We start from the raw sequence: 10035 nt of genomic DNA, 5'->3' as shown, positions 1-10035 counted from the left end.
CCCCTCTCTCTTTCTCTCTGTATATGTATGCACACCCTTATATGGTATCTTAAGAGGCCAGAAGATGTTAAATCCCCAGAGAGTGTGTTCCAAACAAAAGGAAGCCATTCAGTGTGAATTCTGAGAAAGGAATTCAGGTCCTCTAAAAGAGCAACAAATGTTCCTAAATGCTAAACCATCTCACCAGTCTCTTTATATTATCTCCAGTGTAAAAAAGAAGAATTGAAGCACCTTAAGTAAGAACAAGAGTAAAGGTTGCACTGAAGCAAACTGATCCTCTAGGCAACTGCTTTAACATATAATCATGACCAAAGTTAACAAAGACATATATATTTATTTATAAAAAAACAACCATTCAAAAGCTAATAGATACCATGGCCATTTTAACATTATAATAAGTATTTAATAAAGGACCCCTAGATAGAGTTTTATAAGGCAGAATTAGCATGTTGTTCTAGTCCTCTAGATTCATAGACACTATATGTAACTCAAGACATATTTTAATTCAAGAGAGGGCTTTTCTTACAAAAAGAATTTCTAGCTCATCAATAAAAACATTGATCAATATGAATTCCTCCTAACACATAACCACATTGAAGAATAGGAGCTTTTCTATGAACAAGAAGATGCTCCTTGATTATTTGTATAAACATTGAAAGGAATTTTCTAGAAAGATGGTGATCAGATTCAGATTCTCTAAAAAGCAATGAAGAGGGCTTCACAATAAGAAAAAAATTAGACATCACACAGTGATATATATAGGCTATATAACCTCAACTATGTAGCATCCACTTTAGGAAAAAATACTATAAAGCTGCTTCCAAAAAAGTAAGCCAAATAAAAGCTGGGAAATCTTACAACAACAGGACAAGCCTATCACCGTTAAAAGCTTCAAATCAAATTGTAGGCATCAGTAACACAGTAATTCCTCCAGTGGACTTGTCAGCAGTATAATGAAATCCAGTTTTTGTCTTGCTATATAGCTTGCTGGGCCACAGTTTGGAGCCATTCTGAAAGCAGATACTTATAAACAATACATGTCTGAAACAAATGAGCACATTTTTATCTTTACACAATGTCAAAATTTATTCAATAGCAATAAATTAAGAAGGTATAACACTTGCAGATATACCTGTACCTATCCATGCTACCAAGCTAACATTACTCATTGGCCTCACCATGACTGCTTACCTCTTCTACTCTTCCTGACCACTCATACCCACAATAACTAACATTTAGTATATACAGTATTATCAAAATTATTCTAATATCTAAACCAATCAGTATGCAACAAGTATCTATTACACTCACCTGATATTAAACCATCAACGTGAATAATGTCTGGATAGTAACTATTGCTGAAAACAAAGTTCAACAAAGTAGTTACAGCATGGAGCCTGGAGCACCAATCTCACAGACAAACACATCATCAAAACTGTAGTACTGTTTTCTACCTCCCTCTTCACCTAGCAGAAGGTTCTGCAGATCCACAGCCCTCTCTGCCCCTTCCCTGAAAGCAGAGAACTTGCCTTCAGGGAGTGCTCCAACCCAGAGAGACTCAGGAGGAGGCAGGACCAACCAAAAGGCACAGGCCTCAGAAGCAGCAGGGCACCCAGCACAGGATACTTTCTACCTCCCTCTTCAACTAGGAGGAGTTTCTGCAGATGCACAGCCTTCTCTGTCACTTCCCTGCAAGTGGAAAGCCTGTCTCCAGGGTTTGTTCTGACACCAGGATTCAGGAGGTACAACTGATCCACAGGCCATTGCACACAAGTCTTAACTGAGGAGAACTGATCTCCCAGAAGTGCTAACACAGACTTACAGACCCACAGAAGGAACAAGCTCCAGCCAGAGACAGCAAGAACATCTAACACCAGAGATCAACAGATGGCAAAAGGCAAATGCAAGAATCTTACCAACAGAAATCAAGACTACTTGGATTCATCAGAACCTAGTACTCCCCAGCAAGTCCAGGATATCCCAAAACACTAGAAAAGCAAGATTTGGACCTAAAATCATATCGCATGATGGTGACAGAGGAATTTAAGAAGAACATAAATAACTCACTTAAAGAAATACAGGAGAACACAGGTAAACAGGTTCAAGCGCTTAATGAGAAATCACAAAAATCCCTTAAAGAATTACAGGAGAACACAAGTAAACAAGTACAAGTCCTTAAAGAGGAAGCATAAAAATCCCTTAAAGAATTACAGGAAAGTACAACCAAACAGGTGAAGGATCTGAACAAAACCATCCAGGACCTAAAAATGGAAGTAGAAACAGTTAAGAAATCACAAATAGAGACAACTCTGGAGATAGAAATCCTAGGAAAGAAGTCAGGAACCATAGATGCAAGCATCACCAACAGAATACAAGAGATAGAAGAGAGAATCTCAGGTGAAGAAGATAACATAGAAAACATTGACACAACAGTTAAAGAAAACTCAAAATGCAAAAAGCTCCTAACCCAAAACATCCAGGAAATCCAGGACACAATGAAAAGACCAAACCTAAGGATAATAGGTATAGAAGAAAGGGAAGACCTCCAACTTAAAGGGCCAGTAAATATCTTCAACACAATTATAGAAGAAAACTTTCCTAACCTAAATAAAGAGATGCTCATGAGCATACAAGAAGCCTATAGAACTCCAAATAGACTGGACCAGAAAAGAAATTCCTCCTGCCACATAATAGTCAAAACACAAAATGCACAAAACAAAGAAAAAATATTAAAAGCAGTGATGGAAAAAGGTCAAGTAACATATAAAGGCAGCTCTATAAGAATTATACCAGACTTCTCACCAAAAACTGTGAAAGCCAGAGATCATGGGTTGATGTCATACAGACCCTAAGAGAACACAAATGTCAGCACAGGCTAATATACCCAGCAAAACTCTCAATTAAGATAGATGGAAAAACCAAAGTATTCCATGACAAAACCAAACTTACACAATATATTTCCACGAATCCAGTCCTTCAAAGGGTAATAGATGGAAAACTTTAACACAAGGAGGGAAACTACGTCCTAGATAAAGCAAAAAAGTAATTTTCCAACGAAATTAAAAGAAGATAGACACATGAACAGATTTCAAACTCTAACAAAAAAAAAATAACAGGAAGCAACAATTACCTTTCTTTAATATCTATTAATACCAATGGATTCAATTCCCCAATAAAAAGACATAGACTATCAGACTGAGTATGTAAACAGGACCCAACATTTTGTTGCATAAAGGAAACCCACCTCAGTGACAAAGACAGACATGACCTCAGAATAAAAGGATGGAAAACATTTCTCCAAGCCAATGGTTCCAAGAAAAATAGCTTGAGTAGCCATTCTAATATCGAATAAAATCGACTTTCACCTAAAAGTAATCAAAAAAGATAAGGAGGGACACTTCATATTCATCAAAGGTATGATCTACCAAGAGAAACTTTCATTACTGAACCTCTATGCTCCAAATGCAAGGGCATCTACATTCATACAGGAAATTTTAGTAAAGCTCAAAGCACACATTGCACTGCACACAATAATAGTGGGAGATTTCAACACCCCACTTTCTGCAATGGACAGATCAAGGAAACAGAAACTACACAAAGACATGGTGAGACTAACAGGAGTTATGAAACAGATGGATTTAATAAATATCTATAGAACTTTTTACCCTAAAACAAAAGGATATACGTTCTTCTGAGCACCTCATGGTACATCCTCCAAAATTGACCAAATAATTGGTCACAGATCAGGTCTCAACAGAAACAAGAATATTGAAATAATTCCTTGCATCATATCAGATCACCATGGATTAAGGCTGCTCCTCAATAACAGCATAAACAATAGAATGCCCACACATACGTGGAAGCTTAACAAGACTCTACTCAATGACAACTTGGTCAAGGAAGAAGAAAGAAATTAAAGGCTTCCTAGAGTTTAATGAAAATGAAGCCACAACATACACATATTTATGGGACACAATGAAAGAAATCCTAAGAGAAAAACTCATACCTTTAAGTGCCTACAAAAAGAAACTGGAGAGAGCATATACCAGCAATTTGACAACATATCTGAACAAAAAGAAGCAAATTGACCCAAGAGGAGTCGAAGGCAGGAAATAATAATCAAACTCACGGCTGAAATCAACCAAATAGAAACAAAAAGAACTATACAAAGAATCAACCAAACCAGGAGCTGGTTCTTTTAGAAAATCAACAAAATAGATAAACCCTTAGTCAGACTAACCAGAGGGCACAGAGACACTATCCTAATTAACAAGATCAGAAATGAGAAGGGAGACATAACAGTAGACACTGAGGAAATCCAAAAAATCAGGAGAACCTACTATAAAAGTCTTTACTCAACAAAACTGGAAAACATGGATGAAACGGACAATTTTCTAGACAGATACCAGGTACCAAAGTTAAAGCAAGATCAGATCAACAATCTAAACAGTCCCATATCTGCTAATGAAATAGAAATAGTCATTAATAGTCTCCCAACTAAAAAAGCCCTGGACTAGATGGGTTTAGTGCAGAGTTTTCTCAGACCTTCAAAGAAGACCTGATATCAATACCCCGCAAACTGTTCCACAAAATAGAAGCAAAATGCACTCTACCCAATTTGTTCTATGAAGCCACAATTACTCTTATACCTAAACCACATAAAGACCTAACAAAGAAAGAAAACTTCAGACCAATTTACCTTATGAATATCGATGCAAAAATACTCAATAAAATTCTTGCAAACCATTATGATAAAAACTGCATGGTATTGGTACAGTGACAGGCAGGTAGATCAATGGAATAGAATTGAAGACCCAGAAATGAACCCACAAACCTATGGCTGCTTGAACATTGACAAAGGAGCTAAAACTATCCAGTGGAAAATAGAGCATTTTCAACAAATGGTGCTGGCTCAACTGGCGGATAACATGTAGAAGAATGCAAATCGATCCATTCTTATCTCCCTGTACAAAGCTCAAGTCCAAGTAGATCAAGGACCTCCACATAAAACCAGATACAGTCAAATAAAAGAAAAGAAAGTGGGGAAGAGCCTCGAGCATATAGGCACAGGGGAAAATTTCCTGAAAAGAACACTAATAGCTTATGCTCTAAGATCAAGAATCGACAAATGAGACTTCATAAAATTGCAAAGCTTCTGTAAGGCAAAAGACACTGTCAATAGGACAAAACGGCAACCAACAAATTGGGAAAAGATCTTTACCAATCCTATATCTGATAGAGGACTAATATCCAATATATACAAAGAACTCAAGAAGTTAGACTCCAGAGAAACAAATAACTCAATTAAAAAATGGGGTACAGAGCTAAACAACGAATTCTCAACTGATGAATACCGAATGGCTGAGAAGCACCTAACGAAATGTTCAACATCCTTAGTCATCAAGATAATGCAAATCAAAACAACCCTGGGTATCCACCTCACACCAGTCAGAATGGCTAGGATAAAAAACTCAGGTGACAGCAGATGCTGGCAAGGTTATGGAGAAAGAGGAATACTCCTTCATTACTGGTGGGATTGCAAGCTGGTACAACCACTCTGGACATCAGTTTGGCAGTTCCTCTGGAAATTGAACATAGTTCTACCAGAGAACCCAGCTATACCACCGCTGGGTATATACCCAGAAGATATTCCAACATGTAATAAGGATACATGCTCCACCATGTTCATAGCAGCCTTATTTATAGTAGTCAGAAACTGGAAACAACCCAGATGTCCCTCAACAGAGGAATGGATACAGAAATTGTGGTATACCTACACAATGGAATACTCAGCTAGTAAAACAATGAATTTATGAAATTCTTGGGGAAATGAATGGACCTGGAAAATATCATCCTGAGTGAGGTAACCCAATCACAAAAGAACACACATGGTATACATTCTCTGATAAGTGGATATTAGCCTAGAAGATTGGAATACATGAAGTACAATCCAGAAACCAAAAGAAACCCAAGAAGAATGAAGACCAAAGAGTGGATACTTTGTTCCTTCTTAAAAGGGGGAACAAAATACCCATGGAAGGAGTTACGGAGACAAACTATGGAGCAGAGACTGGAGGAAGGACAATCCAGAGACTGCTCTACCTGGGAATCCTTCCCATATTCAATCATCAAATCCAGACACTATTGTGGATATCAGCAAGTGCTGGTTGACAGGAGCCTGATATAGCTGTCTCTGGAGAGACTCTCACAGTACCTGAGTAATACAGAAGTAGAGCATCACATCCATCCATTGGACTGAGTACAGGATCCCCAATGAAGGAGATAGAGAAAGGACCCAAGGACCTGAAGGGTATGCATCCCCTTAGCACGAACAACAATATGAACTAACTAGTACCCTCAGAGCTCACAAGGACTAAAACTCCAACCAAAGAATATACATGGGGGGACTCATGGCTCTAGCAGCATGGATATAGCAGAAGATGGCTAAGTTGGTCATCAGTGGGAGGAGAGGACCTTGGCTCTGTGAAGGTTTTATGCCCCAGTATAGGAGAATGCCAGGACCAGGAAGTGGGAGAGGGTAGGGTGGTGAGCAAGGGGAGGGGAGAGGAAACAGGGGATTGTTTTAGGATTTGGTCTTTTTTTTTATTTTATTTTAGTTTATTTTTCTTTTTTCTTTTGGAGGGGAACCTGGGAATGGAAATATTATAAATAAAGAAAACATCTAATTAAAAAAAAAAAGAAAAAAAAAAAACTCTAGTACTTGAGTCTGTCTTGACCACCACCAACATAACCACTGAAAAAAGACATGTAACCTGAATTAAATAAATTGTAACACCAACAAAAATCTAAACCCAAATATCTAAACCAAGGTATGCAGATCCCAGTAGAAAATGCAAGTTAAAGAGAAAAGAAAAGAAAAGGAAAAGGAAAGGAAACAGAAAAAAAAAAAAGACAACTTCTCTTCTCTAGTAGTAATCAGCCCTGATCAAAATAAAACCAGATATACAATTCAAAAGAATGATTACAAATATGATTATACAAAGTAGTTTTTATTTAATATTAACAAAATGGACTGAGAAATGGAACCATGGTTAAGAGCATTTGTCATTCTTGCAGAGGATCCAAATTTAGTTGCCAGCATCTGCATGGTAGTTTACAACCATCTGTAATTCTTCTAGCATCTACAGGCACTAAGTATGCAAAATGCACACTTACACACACACACAGGCAAAACCCATACACCCATAAAATAAATAAATCTTGCGCTCTGCTTCATCTGCTTGCCTTGTGGGACTGAGCAACTGCTGGATCCTCGGACTTCCATTCACAGCTGCTGCCAACCATTGTTGGGGGTTGATTGCTGGGAGTTGGACTACAGATTAAAAATGCTTTCAAGAAGAAACTGGACGGCAAAAAAGTAAAGTAAAACATTATACAACCCCCCTTTTTTTAACTTTCTATCAGTTAACAAAGGACCTTAAAAGCTAAGCTTTTGTCTGGATTGCATATCTGACAAAGAAGAAACAAATTTCACATGTGAATTAAAATGAGCGCCTTAACCCAGAGACTCAGGTGAGAGCCACCATTTTCTCTCTGGTGAGTTTCTAAGACCAGAGCAGCCAGCAGGGAGGCACAGCCCCCACAAGTCCCAGGGGAGTTGCAGGGCAGCAGGGACAGGATCCTCTCGGCTTCTGAGTGACAGAGGTGGATCAGTGACCTTCTCTGCCCCTTCCCTGCAAGTGGAGGGCCTACCTCCAGGGAGCACCTTAACCCAGAGACTCGGGTGAGAGACACCATTTTCTCTCCGGTAAGTTCTAAGACAGGAGCAGCCAGCTGGGAGGCACAGGCCCCATGAGTCTCAGGGGACTTGCAGGGAGGCAGGGACAGGACAAGTTCTAGTCAGAGACACTAAGAACATCTAACACCAAAAATCAAGAGATGGCGAAAGGCAAACGCAAGAATCCTACCAACAGAAACCAAGACTACTTGGCTTCATCAGAACCTAGTACTCCCACTGCAGCAAGTTCTGGATATCCCAAAACACCGGAAAAGCAAGAATTGGATCTAAAATCATATCTCACAATGCTGATAGAGGAACTTAAGAAGGACATGAATAATTCCCTTAAAGAAATACAGGAGAATACAGGTAAAGAAGTACAAGCCCTTAAAGAGGAAACAAAAAAGTCCCATAAAGAATGACAGGAAATCACAACTAAGCAAGTAGAAGCACTTAAAGAGCAAACTCAAAAATCCCTTAAGGAATTGCAAGAAAACACAAACAAACAGGTGAAGTAATTGAGTAAAACCATCCAGGACCTAAAAATGGAAGTCGAAACAATAAAGAAATCACAAAAAGAGACAACTCTGGAATTAGAAATCTTTGGTAAGAAGTCAGAAAACTTAGATGCAAGCATCAATAAGAGAATACAAGGGATAGAAGAGAGAATCTCAGGGGCAGAAGATAACATAGACAACATTGAGAGAACAGTCAAAGAAAATGCAAAAAGCAAAAAGACCCTAATCCAAAACATCCAGGAAATCTAGGACACAATGAGAAGACCAAATCTAAGAATAGTAGGTACAGAAGAGAGTGAAGACCTCCAACTTACAGGGCCAGTAAATATCTTCAACAAAATTATAGAAGAAAACTTCCCTAATCTAAAGAAAGAGATGCCCATAATCATACAAGAAGCCTATAGAATTCCAAATCAACAGGACCAGAAAAGAAATTCTTCCCGCCACATAATAGTCAAAGCAACAAATGCACAAAACAAAGAAAGAATACTAAAGCAGTAAGGGAAAAAGGTCAAGTAACATATAAAGGCAGGCTTACCAGAATTATACCAGACTTCTCACTAGAGACTATGAAAGCTAGAAGATCCTGGACAGATGTCATACAGACCCTAAGGGAACACAAATGCCAGCCCAGACTACTATACCAGTAAAACTCTCAATCACCATAGATGTAGAAACCAAAGTATTCCATGACAAAACCAAATTCACACAATATATTTCCACAAATCCATCCCTTCAAAGAGTAATAAATGGAAAACTCCAACACAAGAAGGGGAACAGAAAACTCTAACACAAGAAGGGGAACTATACCCCTGAAAAAGCAAAAATGTAATTTTCCAACAAAACTAAAAGATAGACACATGAATGGAATGCCAGCTCTAACTATAAAAATAACAGGAACCAACAATTACTTTTCCTTAATATTTATGAATATCAATGGACTCAATTCTCCAATAAAAAGACATAGGCTATCAGATTGGGTATGTAAACAGGAACCAACATTTTGCTGCATACAGGAAACCCACATCAGTGACAAAGACAGACACTACCTCAGAATAAAAGGCTTGAAAACAATTCTCCAAGCCAATGGCCCCAAGTAAAAAGGTGGAGTAGTCCTTCTAATATCGAATAAAATGGACTTTCACCCTAAAGTGATCAAAAAAGATAAGGAGGGACACTTCATATTCATCAAAGGTATGATCTACCAAGATGAATTCTCAATTCTGAACCTCTATGCTCCAAATGCAAGGGCACCTATATTCATTAAAGAAACTTTACTAAAGCTCAAAGCACACATTACACAACACACAATAGTAGTGGGAGATTTCAATACCCCACTCTCTGCAATAGACAGATCATGGAAACAGAAACTAAACAAGGACACAGTGAGACTAACAGAAGTTATGAAACAGAGGGATTTAACAGATATCTATAGAATTTTTAATCCTAAAACAATAGGATATACCGTCTTCTCAGCACCTCATGGTACCTTCTCCAAAATTGACCATATAATTGGTCACAAATCAGGCCTCAACAGATACAAGAAGATTGAAATAATTCCTTGTATCTTATCAGATCACCATGGATTAAGGGTGCTCCTCAATGACAACATAAACAATAGAACGCCCACATACACGTGGAAGCTTAACAACATTCTACTCAATGATAATTTGGTCAAGGAAGGAATAAAGAAAGAACTTAAAGACATTCTAGAGTTTAATGAAAATGAAGCCACACATACCCAAACTTATGGGACACAATGAAAGCAGTCCTAAGAGG

At 38.1% G+C, this 10035-nt stretch overlaps 1 long non-coding RNA gene across 1 annotated transcript in view; it reads right to left on the bottom strand.

Moving 5' to 3' along the window:
- The window catches only part of LOC116095360, a 14538-nt gene extending 4791 nt beyond the window's left edge, over positions 1-9747 (bottom strand). The window contains exons 1-2 of the long non-coding RNA XR_004120571.1: positions 9722-9747; positions 1312-1358 (exon numbers count right to left, since the gene is read on the bottom strand). This is a non-coding gene — a long non-coding RNA (uncharacterized LOC116095360). The remainder of the gene's footprint in view (positions 1-1311; positions 1359-9721) is intronic.
- Positions 9748-10035: the final 288 nt, after the last annotated feature.

The sequence above is a fragment of the Mastomys coucha genome, unplaced genomic scaffold (assembly GCF_008632895.1).
Source record: "Mastomys coucha isolate ucsf_1 unplaced genomic scaffold, UCSF_Mcou_1 pScaffold18, whole genome shotgun sequence".
Lineage (NCBI taxonomy): Eukaryota > Metazoa > Chordata > Mammalia > Rodentia > Muridae > Mastomys > Mastomys coucha.
The sequence above is the reverse complement of the archived record's forward strand: the minus strand, read 5'-3'. Positions and strand labels throughout refer to the sequence as shown.